This window comes from Pseudophryne corroboree, chromosome 2 (genome assembly GCF_028390025.1).
Source record: "Pseudophryne corroboree isolate aPseCor3 chromosome 2, aPseCor3.hap2, whole genome shotgun sequence".
Lineage (NCBI taxonomy): Eukaryota > Metazoa > Chordata > Amphibia > Anura > Myobatrachidae > Pseudophryne > Pseudophryne corroboree.
In genome coordinates, this window is record NC_086445.1 from 899,767,913 (window position 1) to 899,790,226 (window position 22,314).

Sequence of the window (22,314 nt, forward strand, 5' to 3'; positions counted from 1 at the left end):
CCTCCATTGAGCCATCCTGGCAGCTCTCTCCCGGAGAGAGCTGCCTAAAAGTAGGCAAGTATGCTTTATATTTACACTGCAATTTAGATTGCAGATTGAACACACCACACCCAAATCTAACTCTCTCTGCACATGTTATATCTGCCTCCCCAGCAGTGCACATGGTTTTGCCCAACTGCTAACAAAATTCCTGCTGCGATCAACCCAGAATTACCCCCTTTGCCCAGTGCTACACACCTCCCCCCACTCCTGTCCTGGTCTCCTTGTCACAGGCTGCTGCAAGTGCAGCTTACTGGGATAAGCAGACGTGCAGTGCAACTCTGATGTGCAGGTTAAATAACTCCTTAGTGTAAAACGCTCAATACTACTAACCCTCTCTTGGTTAGGAAGGATCTCCCACAATGTCTCAATATTGGGGGGTTGCATGGAATTAGTCCCGGCCCCTTTGCATCCCTGCGCTCTCCCCCAGTGTCTGCCGTGCTGCTGATTACTGCTGAATGTCTGAGCAGTTTTACATAGTTACATAGTTGTTGAGGTTGAAAAAAAGACAAATGTCCGAGTTCAACCTGTATTATAAAATTTTATATTAATTAAATGCTGTATCTTTGGATATTTCTTTCAGCTAGGAATTTATCTAATATATTTTTAAACTTATTGATTAAATCCACCATTACTACCTTCTCTGGCAAATCCTTACTGCACTTACTGTGAAGAACCCTTTTTTCTTACGTTCCTACTGGATACTGGGGTCCATTTAGTACCATGGGGTATAGACGTGTCCACTAGGAGCCATGGGCACTTTAAGAATTTGATAGTGTGGGCTGGCTCCTTCGTCTATGCCCCTCCTTCCAGACTCAGTTTAGAAAATGTGCCCGGAGAAGCCGGTCACGCTGAAGGAAGCTCCTGAAGAGTTTTCTGCATTTATTTTATATGTTTGTTATTTTCAGGCAGGGCTGGATGGCACCAGCGTGCCTGCTTCGTGGGACTTCTTGAAGGGTTAATGGTCCCGTTCCCCGCTGACAGGACACTGAGCTCCTGAGGGACCTATTCGCAAGCCCATCACGGCGAGCATACAGTCCCGTAGCACGCCGCGACGCCTAACAGAGCCAGAAGAATGAAGAGTAGTGAGTACTGATCCGGCGTCCTGACTAGCAGGGTGCCGCCCATTATGGCGGCATGAGGGTACGGAGATGCACAGCTTCTAAACGGCCTGGAATGCGTCTCTGGACACAGTACACAACTGCGACCCCGTACACTGTACACAGTACCCATACTGGCACAACAGCCTTAAAAAGTTTTCTCCATTCCTCCTTAGCCAGTATAAAAAAAGTGGGAATACTGCGCGGCATTGAAGGGGCGGGGCTTCACTATGAGAGGATCCAACAGCTCACCAGCGCCATTTTCTCTCTGCAGTGGACACAGACGCTGACAGGACAGGGAAGCGCAGCTCCTACAGTGTGACTCCAAATTACCTCAGCAATACCAGGGGGTCATAGTAGGGGGGGGGGGGGGAGCGATTACTAGTGTACTAAGTCCCCTATCAGGGTACTTAGTCTGCGACCCAGCTAAGCTTGGCATTAGCGATAAGGGCGCGGTGGGGGCTGGCTCCAAACATCTGTGTGTCTGCCTGAAGGGTTCTTTGTGGGTTAATTGTGCTTAACCTCTCCTCTGTGTGTGTGGGCTGTCACATTACGTTATGTCAGGCAAAGAGTGTGTGTCTTGTACCGCAGAGTGTTCCTCTTCACCAGGGGGCTCACTACTGGGTACTCAGGGTTCACAGACTAGCGGGGCTGAACCGGAATGGGTTAATTCTCTGAAGGGAATGATCTCAACTCTTTCTACAAAATTGTCCCGCAATGAGAAAGAGACGCAATACTTAAAACAGACTGTGGATGAGTTTATGAACAGAGACTCAGTCCCCAAGACAGCGACTCAATTGCCTCCCATTTGTCTGCAAAAGCGATCTCTGGCCCATATCCTGCAGTCTGACCCTGACGCTGAAAGGTCAGACATGGAGGAGGGGGGGGGGGGGGAGGGTAGACTCAGGGGGGGGGGGGGGTGTAGCTCTGTCACAGGGAATAGAGGTTCTTATAGAGGCTGTCAGAGATGTTCTGCATATTCCTGATAAGGCGTCAGGGGAGTGTGAGGAATCTAATTTTAATGTAAAAAAGAAGTCACTTTTCCTGTGCAAAGGAATTGAATACCCTGTTTGAAGAACCTTGGGTTAATCCTGATAAGAAGTTCCAGATCCCTAAAAGGTTGCTCTCATCTTTTCCTTTTCCTCTGGAGGATAGGAAAAAAATGGGAAAATCCACCGATAGTGGACACATCAGTCTTTAGGCTGTCACGTAAAATTGTATTGCCTGCTCCTGCTGCAGCCTGCCTGAAAGACACGGCTGATCATAAAATTTAGACTACACTCAAATCATTGTACACAGCTGCTGGGGTGGCCCAAAGACCCACTATTGCATGTGCGTGGATCACTTAAGCCATTGAAAAATGGTCAGGTAACCTAATTGAGGGGTTAGACTCTTTATCTAGGGGGGATGTTGTCTTACTCCTGCAGCATATACAGGACTCTGCGAACTTTACGGTGGAAGCCATAAAAGAGATTGGTTTGCTTAATGCACGTGTCAGCATGCAGGGGCTTGTGGCTATGCCAGTGGACTGCTGACGCGGATTCCAGGAAAGGCGTGGAAGGCCTACCATTCACAGGAGAGGCCTTGTTCAGAGATGAATTAGACAAATGGATCTCCACAGCTACTGTGGGTAAGTCTATGTATCTTCCTTCCGCAGCCCCCCAACCAAGAAGACTTATTCAGCTTCTAGGTTACAGTCATTTCAGAAGGCTAAGTTCGAAGGCAAATCCAGAGGTGCTTCTACGTCCTCCAGCGGTGCAAGAGGTAAACCACACAAACCAGCAACAGCAGGTGCTCAGGAACAGAGCTCAGGCTCGGCTTCCTCAAAGACTTCAGCATGACGGTGGACCGCAATGCCTGGAAGGCTGTCAGGTGGGAGTTCGCCTACAATTCTTCAGTCAAATCTGGTCAAATTCGTGCCAGGATCCCTGGGTCATAAATCTTATTTCCCAGGGCTACAGACTGGAGTTCCAGGAGCTCCCACCTCACAGATTCTTCAAATCAGGGTTGGCAGTTTCACAAGAGGCAAGTATAACTTGCAACATGTACAACATGCCATCCAAAAACTGGTACAGACTCACGCCACTGTTCCAGTTCCACCTCATCAGCTAAACAAGGGGTACTATTCCAACTTGTCTGTAGTACCGAAACCGGACGGTTCGGTAAGACCAATTTTGAACCTCAAGTCGTTGAACCCGTACTTACGAGTGTTCAAATTCAAGATGGAGTCTCTGAGAGTGGTGATCTCAGGTCTGGAGGAGGGGGAATTCCCTGTGTCTCTGGATATCAAGGATGCACACCTTCACATTCCGATCTGGCCGCCTCACAGGCTTACTTACGGTTTGCACTGCAGGACTGTCACTACCAATTCCAGGCCCTGCAATTTGGTCTCTACATGGCACCAAGGGTGTTCACCAAGGTGATGGCAGAGATGATGTTTCTACCCCGCAAACAGGGAGTGAACATAATTCCGTACCTGGACGATCTCCTGATAAAAGCACCTTCCAGTTAAAGGTTGCTGTACAGCATTGCTCTCTCAACCAAACGTCTCCAGGATCATGGGTGGATTCTGAACCTTCCGAAATCTCACCTAGAGCCAACACGGGGGCTCCAATTCCTGGGAATGATACTGGATAGGGAGTCACAGAAGGTGTTCCTTCCGTTGGAAAAGGCATTAGTGATCCAGTCGATGGTTCGGGATGTCCTGAAGCCAAGCTGGATATTGGTGCATCTGTGCATTCGCCTTCTAGGGAAAATGGTGGCCTCTTACGAGGCTCTTCAATATGGAAGGTTTCATGCAAGACCCTTCCAGCTCGATCTGTTGGACAAATGGTCCGGATTGCATCTTCACATGCACCAGAGGATCCGTCTGTTGCCAAAAGCCAGGATCTCCTTTCTGTGGTGGCTACAGACTTCTCACCTCGTCAGAGGTTTGGAAATCAGAATTGGATTCTGTTACCCACAGACGCAAGCCTCAGAGGTTGGGGAGCAGTCACTCAGGGGGTGCAGTTTCAAGAAAGATGGTCCAGGCAGGAAGTCTTCCTTCTAATCAACATTCCGGAACTCAGAGCCATATACAACACCCTTCTGAAGGCCTCACATCTTCTTCAAGATCAGGCCATTCAGGTCCAGTCGGACAATGTGACGGCAGTAACGTACATAAACCGACAGAGTGGAACAAAAAGCAGAGCAGCAATGTCAGAGAATTCTCCTCTGTGCAGAGAGAAATGCTGTGGCATTGTCAGCGGTCTTCATTCTGGGAGTAGACAACTGAGAAGCCTACTTCCTCAGCAGACACGACCTGCACCTGGGAGAGTGGGGCCTTCAACCGGAAGTGTTCAGGTGTTTGACAAGTGGATGGGGATATCCACAGATCGACATGATGGCCTCTCGTCTCAACAAAACGCTCAAGCAGTATTGTACCAGGTTGAGAGACCCACAGGCGGTGGCGGTAGACGCCCTGACGACTCCATGGGTCTATCAGATGGTGTACATGTTTCCTCCACTTCCTCTGATCCCAAGAATTCTAAAGAGAATAAAAAGGGAAAAAGGTCAAGCAATTCTAATTGCTCCAGACTGGCCAAGAAGGGCCTGGTACGTGGACCTTCTGGAGATACTCCTCAAAGATCCGTGGCCTCTTCCTCTTCGCGAGGCTCTTCTGCAACAGGGCCCGTTCATCTATCAGGACTTACCGCGGCTATGTTTGACGGCATGGAAGTTGAACGGCTGAGTCTAGCCAGGAGAGGGATCCCAAACAAGGTTATCCCGACTATGATCCAAGCCAGGAAGGGGGTAACGTCTAAGCATTACCATCGTATTTTGAAGAAATACGTCTCTTGGTGTGAGAGCAGAAAATTTTCTGCGGTGGAATTCCATCTAGGACGTTTCCTGCTTTTTCTACAAGCAGGTGTAGATGTGGGCCTACGTCTGGGCTCCATAAAAGTCCAGATTTCAGCCTTGTCCATTTTCTTTCAAAAACAATTGGCTTCTCTTCCTGAGGTACAGACGTTCTTGAAAGGTGTTCTGCACATCCAACCTCCCTTTGTGTGTCCCACGGCACCTTGGGATCTCTATGTGGTGCTGCATTTCCTCCAATCGGACTGGTTTGAGCCGTTACAGGAGGTGGACGTAAAATATCTTACGTGGAAGACCGTCACACTGTTGGCCTTGGCTTCAGCAAGACGTGTGTCGGAGCTGGGGGCTTTGTCTCACAAAAGTACCTATTTGATTTTCCATGAGGACAGAGCTGAACTCTGAACTCGTCAGCAATTTCTTCCTAAGGTGGTGTCTGCGTTTCACATCAACCAACCTATTGTGGTTCCAGTTGTCACCGACACCTCTGCTATTTCAAAGTCTTTGGATGTCATGAGGGCTTTGAAGGTGCATGTGAAAAGAACAGCTCGTCACAGAAAGACGGACTCGCTGTTTATTCTTTATGAGCCCAATAAGATTGGGTGTCCTGCTTCAAAGCAGACATTTGCACGCTGGATCAAACTTACTATCCAGCATGCTTATTCCACGGCAAGTTTGCCATATCCAAAATCTGTACAGGCCCACTCTACTAGGACAGTGGGTTCTTCCTGGGTGGCTGCCCGGGGTGTATCGGCTTTGCAGCTCTGCCGAGCAGCTACTTGGTCAGATTTGAACACGTTTGCAAAGTTCTACAAGTTCAATACTTTGTCCTCTCAGGATCTTGAGTTTTGTCAATCAGTTCTGCAGGAACCTCACCACTCTCCCACCCGGTTTGGGAGCTTTGGTACAGCCCCATGGTACTAAATGGACCCCAGTATCCTCTAGGACGTAAGAGAAAATAGGATTTTAATTACCTACCAGAAAATCTTTTTTTCATAGTCCATAGAGGAAGTGCTTCATTCTTCCTGCACTGTTACTTGGTTAAGTAATGTCGGTTCAGCTGTCGCTGTTCCTGTTTCAAGTTTGGTTAGCTTGGCTTTCCTCTTGCTGTGTGTGCTGGTTCGGAATCTCACCACTATCCTTTTATATCCTTCTCTCAAAGTATGTCCGTCTCCTCGGTAACATGTTTCTTAGACTGAGTCTGATAGGAGGGGCATAGAGGGAGGAGCCAGTCCACAGTATCAAATTCTTAAAGTGCCCATGGCTCCTAGTGGATCCATCTATACCCCATGGTACTAAATGGACCCAGTATCCTCTACGGACTACGAGAAAAGAATTAACCGGTAGGTGATTAAAATCCTATTTTCTCCGTTGTGTATTAAATTTCTTTTCTTCTAACCTCAGGGTTTTTTTTTGATAAACAGATCATTTGATAAATCCTTGTATTGTCCCTTTATGTAGATATAAATATTACTAATGTCCCCTCTCAATCGCCTCTTTTCCAGTGTAAACAAATCTAACCTTTCAAGTCTTTCCTCATAATTCAGTGCCTCTAACCACTTAACCAGTTTGGTGGCTCACCTCTGAACTCTTTCGAGTTCAAAGATAGATTTTTTTATAGTGAGATGCTCACAACTGTACACAATATTCCAGGTATGGCCACACCAATGATTTATATAGTGGCAGGATTACACTCTCATACCTTGTCTCCATTCCCCGTTTTATGCATGCTAACACCTTAATTGCTTTTGTTGCTGCATTTTGACATTGCGTACTGCTACTAAGTTTATTATTAATGAGCACCCCCAAATCTTTTTCAACTACCGTTATACCTGCATTTTCCCCATTTAGTTTATATGCTGCCCAATTGTTCTTAGTCCCAAAGTGCATAACTTTAAATTTGTCTATATTGCACCTCATTCTCCATTTATCCACCCACATCTCAAGTCTAGATAAATCATTCTGTTGAGACTCAACAACCTTGTCTGAATTAATTACTCTACATAGTTTAGTATCGTCTGCGAAAATTGACACTGTGCTTTCTAGGCCGACTCCTAGGTGATTAATTAATATGTTAAACTGCAATGGCCCGAGTACTGAACCCTGCGGTATTCCACTGAGCACTGAGGCCCATTCAGAGAACATCCCATTAATCCCCACTCGCTGTTCCCGGTTGTACAGCCTATTACTCACCCAAATACAAATAGTGTTTCCTAACCCAAGTTCTCTTAATTTGAAAATTAGCCTCTTATGTGGGACTTTGTCAAAGGCCTTAGCAAAGTCCAAAAAGACCACATCCTCTGCTTTACCCTGATCAATATTATCGCTCACTTTCTCGTAGAAGCTTATTAATTTAGTTTGACATGACCTGTCCTTCACAAAACCATGGTGATTCCTAGTAATAAAACTGGAGTACTCTAGTATGCTATCCCTTAATATACCTTCCAGTATTTTCCCCACTATAGATGTCAAACTTACCGATCTATAAGAACCCTGGGGTGAAGTCCATCTGGCCCAGGAGCTTTATTTATCTTAATTTTACTTAGTCTCTCCCGGACTACTCTCTCGTTTAACCAAGTTGTTAGCAATGGGTCTTTATTATAGCTTATGTTGTGCTCTACTCTTGTCAACCTGTCCTCTCTCGTGAATACTGATGAAAAGAATTTATTCAATATATCTGCTTTTTACCTATCATCATCAATCATGACATCCAACTCGCCCTTTAATGGCCCAATATTCTCCTTTTTTAACCTTTTACTGTTTATATACTTAAAGAACTTGAATGATTCTGCCTTCCCGTCAGACTTAAATGCTTTGAAAGCACACCTCTTTTTATTCATTTGTTCCTTGACCTTCTTATTAAGCCACATCGGTTTGAATTTACTACTCCTGTTTTTATTGACCATGTACTTATTGAGCACAGTTGTAAATACATCAAACATTGCAGCCGTATTCTTACCATGAAATACAATTTCCCAATTCATGTCCTTCATTGCTTGTTTTAGCAAGTTGAAATTAGCTTTTCTAAAGTTAAAAGTCTTAGTTAGACCCTTAAAGTGTTGTATTTGGAAGCTGATATTGAATGCGATCATATTATGATCACTATTTCCTAAGGTCTTCCCTACTTTAGTATTTGATATTATTTTCTCATTATTAGTTAGTAGTAGTACTAGGTCCAGTATAATCCTATGCCTAGTTGGTTCCTCGATTACCTGGGACAAGTAATGACCTTTGAGCATGTTTAAGAACCTGTTACCCCTAGCTGTATTTACTGTTTCAGTGTTCCAATTTATGTCTGGGTAATTAAAGTCCCCAACGATAATGACGTCCCCCATTCCTGCAGCTTTTTCGATTTGCTGCAAGAGTTGTAATTCGCCAGACACACTAATACAGTATTTGTCGGTTTATAGCTTGACCCTATTAAAAGCTTTTTCGTATCTTTACCCCTACTCGAAATCTCAACCCATAATGACTACACGTTATCTCCAGTCCCCTCGTAAATGACCTCCTTTAAATACGTTTTTAAGAATGTCTTAACATAAAGACAAACACCCTCTCCCTTTTTATTAGTCCTATCTCTCCTGAAGAGGGAATACCCCTCCATGTTTGCTGCCCAGTCGTGAGAATCATCTCACCATATCTCTGTAATGCCTATTATATCATATTGGTCATTACGTGCAATCGTTTCTAATTCCCCCATTTTACTTGTTCGGCTTCTTACATTTGCAATCATACACTTAGTAATTCCCTGATCAGCAAGTTTTGTTGTAGATAACGCTTCCTTAGGAACTTGAGTTTTCCTTAAATTACCATCACTGACTATTTTTCTCCTTCCCCCCTCTCCACCCCCATTATACTTTATATATCCCTCTTTTCTTCGCTCTCTAGTTGTCCCACTAATTCTCTCTAATCCCTCCCCTCAGGCACCTAGTTTAAAATCTCCTCCAACCTTCTACCTTTTGGAAAATAAAAGTGGCAGTAAAGTGGTTAATGTGTTACAGCACTATTCAGTGCTTCAAAATGTCATCACTCTGGGTGTGATACAGAGATTGTCGCAGCTGCTACTGCTAAATTATGTAAATGCAGCAGAAGGCGACTTGTATAAATAGACACCTCCTGGATGCTTGTCCGAGGGCGCAGCATCAGATCACTGGTGTGAACATCGGCCGTCAGTTAACTCAGGATGGCCATCCTGTTCACACTGCCTGGGCCTAGAAGTCTGCATCAGAAGACCCAGACCCTGGCCTCAGCATACCTTCAAAAAGGGGACGACCCCCCCCCCCCACCACCAATTTTGTAGAAAGATATCCTGCGCCATCCCCTCCCTGCCCTCAAATGGGTGCAGCCTGTCAATCAGCAGCTTAGGGGACACTGCGTGTGCTTGTACTGTCCCACAAACATCAGAGATATACATAAACCATTATCTTTACATATATCTCTAGACCAGGTCCTCTGTCAATTACCGCGCAGAGTGAGTACTTACTGTACCTGGCAAAATGTTGTTACCAAAAAGGATGAGAACTCTGCTAAGCACTAACCTGATTCAGAGAAATCCACCAGACTTCATTCTCCACAGTTGGTGACCTCATCAGAAGAGTAAGCACCCAGTAAAGTAATGACTCTGGGTCTAATTCAGATCTGATCGCTGGGCTGTGTTTTTTACTGCCCTGTGATCAGATAGTCGCCGCCTATGGGAGGAATGTATTTTAGCTGTGCAAGTGTGCAATCGCATGTGTAGCAGAGCTGCACAAACTGATTTTGTGCAGTCTCTGCGCAGCCCAGGTCTTACAGCGATTGAATCCTGCTGATCGGGGCCGGAGCTGACGTCAGACACCCTCCCTGAAAATGCTCAGCTGCCACCCACAAATGGCCTCTTCCTATCAATCTCCTTGCGAACGCCCATGCAAATAGATCACTCGCACCATCCCGTTGCTGACCGGCGATGCCCGTTGTAGCTGTGCGATGGACCTACGCATTGCGGTTCATACGCATGCACAGTTCGGATCTGATCACCCGCTGTGCAAAAATGCACAACTGTGATCAGATCTGAATTAGGCCCTCTACGTACAGTACATTCCGACACAGGGGAGTATCTACCCCTTGGCCAGGAAGGCACTCACCAGGGGCGCTGGCCAAAGGCGGCACTGCCTAGTGTTGCCACCCGCGGCTGGGGAGTAGAATCATTTAGATTTTAGGGGACCCATCTGCTGTGTTAAAATCGGTGTCGTTTTTTATTTTATTTATGACCTTAGACCTACGGAGCAGCTAGCTGCCCGGACCGGCAGGGAGGGAGTGGTATGTGCAAGTCTAGTGAAGCAGGGCAAGCAATATCCCAGCAATCGAGGGCGTAATGTGGGAGGAGCAGCAGCTCTTGGCTCCTTGATGTCAGTGCTTTACAAAATGCCAGATGCGCGCCGTTCAGTCACAAGGCAACGTGCACTCGTCCAGTTAGCCTTTAAGTTACAGAGAAGCCACAACATAGCTGTTGTTGTGCACAACTGTGCCTGACCAGCCCCTGCCTCTATACTTACCACTCTCCTCACCTGCTCCAAGCACTGCAGCACAGCTACGGACTCTGCCTGTCCCACCATGGAAACGAGTGACGTGGAAACTTGTGGACTTTACTGCACTAGGAACAGCCAGTGGCATAAGAGAAGGTAAGTGTTCAGAGACCAGTTTGTCTGCCCTGACTCCTACTTCCTTTCCCTCCCCTTCCTCTCCAACATGTTTATTTGTGCCTGGGTCTCTGGCACCTCCTTTCCCACCCCTGTGTCTGTCTCCATCTCCCTGTGTCTCTGGCACTTCCTTTCTCACCTCCTGTGTCTGTCTCCATCTCCCTGTGTCTCTGGCACTTCCTTTCTCACCTCCTGTGTCTGTCTCCATCTCCCTGTGTCTCTGCCACCTCCTCTCTCACCCCGTGTCTGTCTCCAACTCACTGTGTCTCTGGCACCTCCTCTCTCACCCCGTGTCTGTGTCCAACTCACTGTGTCTCTGGCACCTCCTTTCTCACCTACTCTGTCTGTCTCCATCTCCCTGTGTCTCTGGCACTTCCTTTCTCACCTCCTGTGTCTGTCTCCATCTCCCTGTGTCTCTGGCACTTCCTTTCTCACCTCCTGTGTCTGTCTCCATCTCCCTGTGTCTCTGGCACCTCCTCTCTCACCCCGTGTCTGTCTCCAACTCACTGTGTCTCTGGCACCTCCTCTCTCACCCCGTGTCTGTGTCCAACTCACTGTGTCTCTGGCACCTCCTTTTTCACCTACTCTGTCTGTCTCCATCTCCCTGTGTCTCTGGCACCTCCTTTCTCACCTCCTGTGTTTGTCTCCATCTTCCTGTGTCTCTGGCACCTCCTCTCTCACCCCGTGTCTGTCTCCAACTCACTGTGTCTCTGGCTCCTACTTTCTCACCCCGTGTCTGTCTCCATCTCCCTGTGTCTCTGGCACCTCCTTTCTCACCTACTCTGTCTGTCTCCATCTCCCTGTGTCTCTGGCACCTCCTTTCTCACCCCGTGTCTGTCTCCATCTTCCTGTGTCTCTGGCTCCTCCTTTCTCACCCCCTGTGTCTGTCTCCTCTCCCTGTGTCTCTGGCACCTCCTTTCCCACCCCCTGTGTCTGTCTCCATCTCCCTGTGTCTCTGGCACCTCCTTTCCCACCCCTTGTGTCTGTCTCCATCTCCCTGTGTTTCTGGTACCTCCTTTCCCACCCCCTGTGTCTGTCTCCATCTTCCTGTGTCTCTGGCACCTCCTCTCTCACCCCGTGTCTGTCTCCAACTCACTGTGTCTCTGGCACCTCCTCTCTCACCCCGTGTCTGTGTCCAACTCACTGTGTCTCTGGCACCTCCTCTCTCACCCCGTGTCTGTCTCCAACTCACTGTGTCTCTGGCACCTCCTCTCTCACCCCGTGTCTGTGTCCATCTCCCTGTGTCTCTGGCACCTCCTTTCCCACCCCTTGTGTCTGTCTCCATCTCCCTGTGTTTCTGGTACCTCCTTTCCCACCCCCTGTGTCTGTCTCCATCTTCCTGTGTCTCTGGCTCCTCCTTTCTCACCCCCTGTGTCTGTCTCCATCTCCCTGCGTCGCTGGCACCTCCTCGCTCGCCCATGTCTGTCTCCATCTCCCTGTGTCTCTGGCACCTGCTTTCTCACCTCCTGTGTCTGTCTCCATCTCCCTGTGTCTCTGGCATCTCCTTTCTCACCTCCTGTGTCTGTCTCCATCTCACTGTGTCTCTGGCTCCTCCTTTCTCACCCCGTGTCTGTCTCCATCTCCCTGTGTCGCTGGCACCTCCTCGCTCACCCCATGTCTGTCTCCATCTCCCTGTGTCTCTGGCACCTGCTTTCTCACCTCCTGTGTCTGTCTCCATCTCCCTGTGTCTCTGGCATCTCCTTTCTCACCTCCTGTGTCTGTCTCCATCTCACTGTGTCTCTGGCACCTCCTTTCTCACCCCGTGTCTGTCTCCATCTCCCTGTGTCGCTGGCACCACCTCGCTCACCCCATGTCTGTCTCCATCTCCCTGTGTCTCTGGCACCTGCTTTCTCACCTCCTGTGTCTGTCTCCATCTCCCTGTGTCTCTGGCACCTCCTCTCTCACCCCGTGTCTGTCTCCAACTCACTGTGTCTCTGGCACCTCCTCTCTCACCCCGTGTCTGTGTCCAACTCACTGTGTCTCTGGCACCTCCTTTCTCACCTACTCTGTCTGTCTCCATCTCCCTGTGTCTCTGGCACCTCCTTTCTCACCTCCTGTGTTTGTCTCCATCTTCCTGTGTCTCTGGCACCTCCTCTCTCACCCCGTGTCTGTCTCCATCTCCCTGTGTCTCTGGCACCTCCTTTCTCACCTACTCTGTCTGTCTCCATCTCCCTGTGTCTCTGGCACCTCCTTTCTCACCCCGTGTCTGTCTCCATCTTCCTGTGTCTCTGGCTCCTCCTTTCTCACCCCCTGTGTCTGTCTCCTCTCCCTGTGTCTCTGGCACCTCCTTTCCCACCCCTTGTGTCTGTCTCCATCTCCCTGTGTCTCTGGCACCTCCTTTCCCACCCCTTGTGTCTGTCTCCATCTCCCTGTGTTTCTGGTACCTCCTTTCCCACCCCCTGTGTCTGTCTCCATCTTCCTGTGTCTCTGGCTCCTCCTTTCTCACCCCCTGTGTCTGTCTCCATCTCCCTGCGTCGCTGGCACCTCCTCGCTCGCCCATGTCTGTCTCCATCTCCAGGTGTCTCTGGCACCTGCTTTCTCACCTCCTGTGTCTGTCTCCATCTCCCTGTGTCTCTGGAATCTCCTTTCTCACCTCCTGTGTCTGTCTCCATCTCACTGTGTCTCTGGCTCCTCCTTTCTCACCCCGTGTCTGTCTCCATCTCCCTGTGTCGCTGGCACCTCCTCGCTCACCCCATGTCTGTCTCCATCTCCCTGTGTCTCTGGCACCTGCTTTCTCACCTCCTGTGTCTGTCTCCATCTCCCTGTGTCTCTGGCACCTCCTTTCTCACCTCCTTTGTCTGTCTCCATCTCCCTGTGTCGCTGGCACCTCCTCGCTCACCCCATGTCTGTCTCCATCTCCCTGTGTCTCTGGCACCTGCTTTCTCACCTCCTATGTCTGTCTCCATCTCCCTGTGTCTCTGGCACCTCCTTTCTCACCTCCTGTGTCTGTCTCCATCTCACTGTGTCTATGGCTCCTCCTTTCTCACCCCGTATCTGTCTCCATCTCCCTGTGTCGCTGGCACCTCCTCTCTCACCCTGTGTCTGTCTCCATCTCCCTGTGTCTCTGGCATCTCCTTTCCCACCCCCTCTGTCTGGCTCCATTTTCCTGTGTCTCTGGCACCTCCTCGCTCACCCCGTGTCTGTCTCCATCTCCCTGTGTCTCTGGCACCTCCTTTCTCACCTCCTGTGTCTGTCTCCATCTAACTGTGTCTCTGGCTCCTCCTTTCTCACCCCGTGTCTGTCTCCATCTCCCTGTGTCGCTGGCACCTCCTCTCTCACCCTGTGTCTGTCTCCATCTCCCTGTGTCTCTGGCACCTCCTTTCCCACCCCCTGTGTCTGTCTCCATCTCCCTGTGTCTCTAGCACCTCCTTTACCACCCCCTGTGTCTGTCGCCATCTCCCTGTGTCTCTGGCACCTCCTTTCCCACCCCCTGTGTCTGTCTCCATCTCCCTGTGTCTCTGGCACCTCCTTTCCCACCCCATGTCTGCCCCATTTCCGCGTGTCTCTGGCACCTCCTCTCCCACACCCTGTGTCTGTCTCCATCTCCCAGCGTCTCTGGCATCTCCTTTCTCCCCTCCTGTGTCTGTCTCCATCTCCCTGTGCCTCTTACCTCTCTATTTTGGTCTCCAGTTTTTGTGCCTCTGACCTCCCCCTCCTTGTGTGATTATCCCTTTACCCTGTTAATATGGAAGGAGGGGGGGGATGTGACATGTGCATTAGGCTAAATTAGGAACATATAGATCATTATTTTTTTTACTAAATATGCAGCCAGAGCACCTCTGCTCTACTCTCCTCTTTCTTTAGATCGCTGCTTAGTGTTTAGCTGTCTGCTCAACACCTAGGGCCTTATTCAGAGCACGTACGCAACCCTTCAATATTCGATCACGTTCCGGAAAGGATGTGACCACATGGTGATTGACAGGTGATGGGTGGCAACATGGCGTTGGTGGGAGGAGAGCAGGAAATGCAGGTGTGTCATGGCCGTTTTCAGGGCAGCCCAATGACGTCACCTGCGTTCCCTGCAATAGGAAACATGGCGCTGAATTGCCTGCTTATGCAGCCGTGCTGCATAGGTAGGTGCTCAACCCCTGTTTGATGTGATCGCAGTTGAATTGTGAATGCATTGCGGGGCAGTGCCACACATGCTGGGAGGCCTTGCTCTGTGCTGGGCAGCCCCCAGCATGTGAGGAAGAACAATTTCTGTTTTTGCAGATTTAGCAAAAACTGCGATCAACTCAAAATAACCCCCCCTAGTGTGTATGTATTACTCCCCCTGGTGTGTAAGTCTCACTCTTTATGTCCCCCCCAATGTGTCTCACCGCATGCATATCAACATTCACTAACGCTGTATGCATGAAGAAAATCCCTAAGGGTATCTCTTGTGGTAAGAGCTGTCCTTTGCGATGATAGGGCTTCTGGGTTTGTAACCCGGAGTCCTAACAGTGAATGCGTTGAGTGTGGCACGCTCCGCAGGGGATGCTGGGAGGCAGTGCCGTAACTAGGCATTTTAGCGCTGTGTGCAAGAAACGGCATTGGCGCCCCCCCCCCACACACACACACATGTAAGATAGGGGCAGTGCGCGCCGTAGGCAAGCGGAAAAATACATAGGGGCGTGGCTTCATGGGAAGGGGCGTGGCCACAAAATAATACCAATTCATACTACGGTGCATAGTAGTCTCCATTATTCAAATTACGCTGCACAGTAGCGCCACTACACCAGGTAGAGCCCCTTCAGTCGCTGAATTTGCCTGGGGCGCTCAGACCTCTAGATACACCCCTGTTCCGACGATCACTGCATGGTTATGTTATTGCACGTCACTCTGCAAATATTTATTACTGAAACAAACACTGTGTAGTAGAGATGAGCGGGTTCGGTTTCTCTGAATCCGAACCCGCCCGAACTTCATGTTTTTTTACACGGGTCCGAGCGACTCGGATCTTCCCGCCTTGCTCGGTTAACCCGAGCGCGCCCGAACGTCATCATCACGCTGTCGGATTTTCGCGAGGCTCGGATTCTATCGCGAGACTCGGATTCTATATAAGGAGCCGCGCGTCGCGGCCATTTTCACACGTGCATTGAGATTGATAGGGAGAGGACGTGGCTGGCGTCCTCTCCGTTTAGAAATTAAAATAGATAGGAGAGTGAGAGTGAGACACTTCATTTACTTACTGGAGCTTAGGAGGAGTTATACTAGTGACTGATGACCAGTGACCTGACCACCAGTGCAGTTTTATAATTTATTATTATTTAATAATCCGTTCTGTTCTTGTTCTCTGCCTGAAAAAAACGATACACAGTGACTCAGTCACACTCACATACCATATCTGTGCTCAGCCCAGTGTGCTGCATCATCTATGTATAATATCTGACTGTGCTCACACAGCTTAATTGTGGGGGAGACTGGGGAGCAGTTATAGGTTATAGCAGGAGCCAGGAGTACATATTAAACAGTGCACACTTTTGCTGCCAGAGTGCCACTGCCAGTGTGACTGACCACTGACCACTGTGACCAGTGACCTGACCACACTGACCACCAGTATAGTATATTGTGATTGAATGTCTGCCTGAAAAAGTACACTCGTCGTGTGACTTGTGTGGTGTTTTTTTATTCTATAAAAATTAAAAAACTCATTCTGCTGACAGACAGTGTCCAGCAGGTCCGTCATTATATAATATATACCTGTCCGGCTGCAGTAGTGATATATATATATTTTTTATATCATTATTTATCATCCAGTCTATACTAGCAGCAGACACAGTACGGTAGTTCACGGCTGTAGCTACCTCTGTGTCGGCACTCGGCAGTCCATCCATAATTGTATACCACCTACCCGTGGTTTTTTTTTTCTTTCTTCTTTATACATACTACATCTCATTATCATCCAGTCTATATTAGCAGCAGACACAGTACAGTACGGTAGTCCACGGCTGTAGCTACCTCTGTGTCGGCACTCGGCAGTCCATCCATAATTGTATACCACCTACCCGTGGTTTTTTTTTTCTTTCTTCTTTATACATACTACATCTCATTATCATCCAGTCTATATTAGCAGCAGACACAGTACAGTACGGTAGTCCACGGCTGTAGCTACCTCTGTGTCGGCACTCGGCAGTCCATCCATAATTGTATACCACCTACCCGTGTTTTTTTTTTTCTTTCTTCTTTATACATACTACATCTCATTATCATCCAGTCTATATTAGCAGCAGACACAGTACAGTACGGTAGTCCACGGCTGTAGCTATCTCTGTGTCGGCACTCGGCAGTCCATCCATAATTGTATACCACCTACCCGTGGTTTTTTTTTCTTTCTTCTTTATACATACTACATCTCATTATCAACCAGTCTATATTAGCAGCAGACACAGTACAGTACGGTAGTCCACGGCTGTAGCTACCTCTGTGTTGGCACTCGGCAGTCCATCCATAATTGTATACCACCTACCCGTGGTTTTTTTTTTCTTTCTTCTTTATACATACTACATCTCATTATCAACCAGTCTATATTAGCAGCAGACACAGTACGGTAGTTCACGGCTGTAGCTACCTCTGTGTCGGCACTCGGCAGTCCATCCATAATTGTATACCACCTACCCGTGGTTTTTTTTTTCTTTCTTCTTTATACATACTACATCTCATTATCATCCAGTCTATATTAGCAGCAGACACAGTACAGTACGGTAGTCCACGGCTGTAGCTACCTCTGTGTCGGCACTCGGCAGTCCATCCATAATTGTATACCACCTACCCGTGTTTTTTTTTTCTTTCTTCTTTATACATACTACATCTCATTATCATCCAGTCTATATTAGCAGCAGACACAGTACAGTACGGTAGTCCACGGCTGTAGCTACCTCTGTGTCGGCACTCGGCAGTCCATCCATAATTGTATACCACCTACCCGTGGTTTTTTTTTTCTTTCTTCTTTATACATACTACATCTCATTATCAACCAGTCTATATTAGCAGCAGACACAGTACAGTACGGTAGTCCACGGCTGTAGCTACCTCTGTGTCGGCACTCGGCAGTCCATCCATAATTGTATACCACCTACCCGTGGTTTTTTCTTTCTTTCTTCTTTATACATACTACATCTCATTATCATCCAGTCTATATTAGCAGCAGACACAGTACAGTACGGTAGTCCACGGCTGTAGCTACCTCTGTGTCGGCACTCGGCAGTCCATCCATAATTGTATACCACCTACCCGTGGTTTTTTTTTCTTTCTTCTTTATACATACTACATCTCATTATCATCCAGTCTATATTAGCAGCAGACACAGTACAGTACGGTAGTCCACGGCTGTAGCTACCTCTGTGTCGGCACTCGGCAGTCCATCCATAATTGTATACCACCTACCCGTGGTTTTTTTTTTTTTCCTTCTTTATACATACTACATCTCATTATCAACCAGTCTATATTAGCAGCAGACACAGTACAGTACGGTAGTCCACGGCTGTAGCTACCTCTGTGTCGGCACTCGGCAGTCCATCCATAATTGTATACCACCTAGTCCTACCCGTGGTTTTTTTTTTCTTTCTTCTTTATACATACTACATCTCATTATCATCCAGTCTATATTAGCAGCAGACACAGTACAGTACGGTAGTCCACGGCTGTAGCTACCTCTGTGTCGGCACTCGGCAGTCCATCCATAATTGTATACCACCTACCCGTGGTTTTTTTTTCTTTCTTCTTTATACATACTACATCTCATTATCAACCAGTCTATATTAGCAGCAGACACAGTACAGTACGGTAGTCCACGGCTGTAGCTACCTCTGTGTCGGCACTCGGCAGTCCATCCATAATTGTATACTAGTATCCATCCATCTCCATTGTTTACCTGAGGTGCCTTTTAGTTGTGCCTATTAAAATATGGAGAACAAAAATGTTGAGGTTCCAAAATTAGGGAAAGATCAAGATCCACTTCCACCTCGTGCTGAAGCTGCTGCCACTAGTCATGGCCGAGACGATGAAATGCCAGCAACGTCGTCTGCCAAGGCCGATGCCCAATGTCATAGTACAGAGCATGTCAAATCCAAAACACCAAATATCAGTAAAAAAAGGACTCCAAAACCTAAAATAAAATTGTCGGAGGAGAAGCGTAAACTTGCCAATATGCCATTTACCACACGGAGTGGCAAGGAACGGCTGAGGCCCTGGCCTATGTTCATGGCTAGTGGTTCAGCTTCACATGAGGATGGAAGCACTCAGCCTCTCGCTAGAAAACTGAAAAGACTCAAGCTGGCAAAAGCACCGCAAAGAACTGTGCGTTCTTCGAAATCCCAAATCCACAAGGAGAGTCCAATTGTGTCGGTTGCGATGCCTGACCTTCCCAACACTGGACGTGAAGAGCATGCGCCTTCCACCATTTGCACGCCCCCTGCAAGTGCTGGAAGGAGCACCCGCAGTCCAGTTCCTGATAGTCAGATTGAAGATGTCAGTGTTGAAGTACACCAGGATGAGGAGGATATGGGTGTTGCTGGCGCTGGGGAGGAAATTGACCAGGAGGATTCTGATGGTGAGGTGGTTTTTTTAAGTCAGGCACCCGGGGAGACACCTGCTGTCCGTGGGAGGAATATGGCCACTGACATGCCTGATGAAAATACCAAAAAAATCAGCTCTTCGGTGTGGAAGTATTTCAACAGAAATGCGGACAACAGGTGTCAAGCCGTGTGTTGCCTTTGTCAAGCTGTAATAAGTAGGGGTAAGGACGTTAACCACCTCGGAACATCCTCCCTTATACGTCACCTGCAGCGCATTCATAATAAGTCAGTGACAAGTTCAAAAACTTTGGGCGACAGCGGAAGCAGTCCACTGACCAGTAAATCCCTTCCTCTTGTAACCAAGCTCACGCAAACCACCCCACCAACTCCCTCAGTGTCAATTTCCTCCTTCCCCAGGAATGCCAATAGTCCTGCAGGCCATGTCACTGGCAATTCTGACGAGTCCTCTCCTGCCTGGGATTCCTCCGATGCATCCTTGCGTGTAACGCCTACTGCTGCTGGCGCTGCTGTTGTTGCTGCTGGGAGTCGATGGTCATCCCAGAGGGGAAGTCGTAAGCCCACTTGTACTACTTCCAGTAAGCAATTGACTGTTCAACAGTCCTTTGCGAGGAAGATGAAATATCACAGCAGTCATCCTGCTGCAAAGCGGATAACTGAGGCCTTGACAACTATGTTGGTGTTAGACGTGCGTCCGGTATCCGCCGTTAGTTCACAGGGAACTAGACAATTTATTGAGGCAGTGTGCCCCCGTTACCAAATACCATCTAGGTTCCACTTCTCTAGGCAGGCGATACCGAGAATGTACACGGACGTCAGAAAAAGACTCACCAGTGTCCTAAAAAATGCAGTTGTACCCAATGTCCACTTAACCACGGACATGTGGACAAGTGGAGCAGGGCAGGGTCAGGACTATATGACTGTGACAGCCCACTGGGTAGATGTATGGACTCCCGCCGCAAGAACAGCAGCGGCGGCACCAGTAGCAGCATCTCGCAAACGCCAACTCTTTCCTAGGCAGGCTACGCTTTGTATCACCGGTTTCCAGAATACGCACACAGCTGAAAACCTCTTACGGCAACTGAGGAAGATCATCGCGGAATGGCTTACCCCAATTGGACTCTCCTGTGGATTTGTGGCATCGGACAACGCCAGCAATATTGTGTGTGCATTAAATATGGGCAAATTCCAGCACGTCCCATGTTTTGCACATACCTTGAATTTGGTGGTGCAGAATTTTTTTAAAAACGACAGGGGCGTGCAAGAGATGCTGTCGGTGGCCCGAAGAATTGCGGGACACTTTCGGCGTACAGGCACCACGTACAGAAGACTGGAGCACCACCAAAAACTACTGAACCTGCCCTGCCATCATCTGAAGCAAGAAGTGGTAACGAGGTGGAATTCAACCCTCTATATGCTTCAGAGGTTGGAGGAGCAGCAAAAGGCCATTCAAGCCTATACAATTGAGCACGATATAGGAGGTGGAATGCACCTGTCTCAAGCGCAGTGGAGAATGATTTCAACGTTGTGCAAGGTTCTGATGCCCTTTGAACTTGCCACACGTGAAGTCAGTTCAGACACTGCCAGCCTGAGTCAGGTCATTCCCCTCATCAGGCTTTTGCAGAAGAAGCTGGAGACATTGAAGGAGGAGCTAACACGGAGCGATTCCGCTAGGCATGTGGGACTTGTGGATGGAGCCCTTAATTCGCTTAACAAGGATTCACGGGTGGTCAATCTGTTGAAATCAGAGCACTACATTTTGGCCACCGTGCTCGATCCTAGATTTAAAGCCTACCTTGGATCTCTCTTTCCGGCAGACACAAGTCTGCTGGGGTTGAAAGACCTGCTGGTGAGAAAATTGTCAAGTCAAGCGGAACGCGACCTGTCAACATCTCCTCCTTCACATTCTCCCGCAACTGGGGGTGCGAGGAAAAGGCTCAGAATTCCGAGCCCACCCGCTGGCGGTGATGCAGGGCAGTCTGGAGCGACTGCTGATGCTGACATCTGGTCCGGACTGAAGGACCTGACAACGATTACGGACATGTCGTCTACTGTCACTGCATATGATTCTCTCAACATTGAAAGAATGGTGGAGGATTATATGAGTGACCGCATCCAAGTAGGCACGTCACACAGTCCGTACTTATACTGGCAGGAAAAAGAGGCAATTTGGAGGCCCTTGCACAAACTGGCTTTATTCTACCTAAGTTGCCCTCCCACAAGTGTGTACTCCGAAAGAGTGTTTAGTGCCGCCGCTCACCTTGTCAGCAATCGGCGTACGAGGTTACATCCAGAAAATGTGGAGAAGATGATGTTCATTAAAATGAATTATAATCAATTCCTCCGCGGAGACATTGACCAGCAGCAATTGCCTCCACAAAGTACACAGGGAGCTGAGATGGTGGATTCCAGTGGGGACGAATTGATAATCTGTGAGGAGGGGGATGTACACGGTGATATATCGGAGGATGATGATGAGGTGGACATCTTGCCTCTGTAGAGCCAGTTTGTGCAAGGAGAGATTAATTGCTTCTTTTTTGGTGGGGGTCCAAACCAACCCATCATATCAGTCACAGTCGTGTGGCAGACCCTGTCACTGAAATGATGGGTTGGTTAAAGTGTGCATGTCCTGTTTATACAACATAAGGGTGGGTGGGAGGGCCCAAGGACAATTCCATCTTGCACCTCTTTTTTCTTTAATTTTTCTTTGCGTCATGTGCTGTTTGGGGAGGGTTTTTTGGAAGGGACATCCTGCGTGACACTGCAGTGCCACTCCTAGATGGGCCCGGTGTTTGTGTCGGCCACTAGGGTCGCTTATCTTACTCACACAGCTACCTCATTGCGCCTCTTTTTTTCTTTGCGTCATGTGCTGTTTGGGGAGGGTTTTTTGGAAGGGACATCCTGCGTGACACTGCAGTGACACTCCTAGATGGGCCCGGTGTTTGTGTCAGCCACTAGGGTCGCTTATCTTACTCACACAGCTACCTCATTGCGCCTCTTTTTTTCTTTGCGTCATGTGCTGTTTGGGGGGGGGGGTTTTGGAAGGGACATCCTGCGTGACACTGCAGTGCCACTCCTAGATGGGCCAGGTGTTTGTGTCGGCCACTAGGGTCGCTTAGCTTAGTCATCCAGCGA

At 48.4% G+C, this 22,314-nt stretch overlaps 1 protein-coding gene across 3 annotated transcripts in view; it reads right to left on the reverse strand.

The window, feature by feature from the left end:
• SGSM2 (small G protein signaling modulator 2) overlaps positions 1–22,314 on the reverse strand; it is a 765,216-nt gene that overhangs the window by 291,487 nt on the left and 451,415 nt on the right. The gene's annotated exons all lie outside the window — the stretch shown is intronic.